Source organism: Wasmannia auropunctata, unplaced genomic scaffold (assembly GCF_000956235.1).
Source record: "Wasmannia auropunctata unplaced genomic scaffold, wasmannia.A_1.0 LD336033.1, whole genome shotgun sequence".
Classification (NCBI taxonomy): Eukaryota; Metazoa; Arthropoda; class Insecta; order Hymenoptera; family Formicidae; genus Wasmannia; species Wasmannia auropunctata.
This window is the reverse complement of record NW_012026857.1, coordinates 69,551-70,765: the sequence shown is the minus strand read 5'-3', so window position 1 is coordinate 70,765 and position 1,215 is coordinate 69,551.

The window sequence follows — 1,215 nt, the reverse complement described above, 5'->3', positions numbered from 1 at the left end:
CCTTCCGACCTTCTCTAAACATCTTGTGCCATCTGTTGGACTGCGATCTGGAAAGGCAATCGTCCCCGAAGGCTTCCTTAAGCATTTCAAAAGTTTCGAGCGGCGTCTTTTTCAGCTTCACGCAAAACTTTATCGCATAGCGTTGCTCTAAAGTTTTCTCCATCATAAGTACGACGCGACTACTACGTAAACGTTCACAAAAAAAGCCGTCCTAACCCTCCAAGCGCACGGAGACAATTGATCGACCAACCATTGGAAAGCTAAGGGTTCCCCCTACTCTCCCCAACCGGTCCGAACGCATTGCGACGTATAGTCACGTCACAAAAAAATGCGACGCATTACTTTCCGGACAGACCCTGTAGTACAAAATTTTCTTGTGTTTAATCTTATAATGTAACTAGAAAAAAAGTTATTACTGTTTAAACACTATGAGGAATACTGTTACAACTGTCCTTAGCCCCAGGGACGGTTATAACATTAGAGGGGGCAGATTTTATTATATTATTTATAGATAAACACTTAGCTATTTATTAAGTTTTATGCAATACAATTATTTATAATCATATATGTTAATGTTACATGGATATATATAATATATATTTAATAAAATTAACTATAATAAAGTAAAAAGGACAATATTTATATAAAACAGGAAAAAAGCTCTCTCTTTTCTAATAAGTTCAAATAACATTGTGAGAAAAAAGCAATCAAATAAAACGAAGCAAATTTGGACACAAAATAACGCTGCAATCGTCTCCAGGCATCGATGTTCAATTGTCCCCTGATGATTTTTTATAATTCGAAGTAAAGTTTCAAAATAAATATATAGATGAAAATCAATTAAAATAATATATAATAATAATCAATTATAATAAATTGAAATATGCAAATCAACTTAAATGATCATTAAAATCTTTTTAGATAATACGTTATATAACTTCACCATAAAAAAAAATATTTTAAATTTGATGCACTTAATAAAACTAACTCGACGAATGAAGAAGGTATTTTTTATTCTTGCAACACGTGCACGTTTCGTGTGAACCAACAAGGAACTAACAAATCAATGTCGATCTATCTAATGATTTTTGCCTCACCGCCACATATACCTATATATCTAGTATAGTTTTAAAAATATTCACGATGTTACAACTATATCCTGTTATTTTTGTCCCTCCGGGTCTCCTCTACATTACTTTATATTTCTTTTATTTT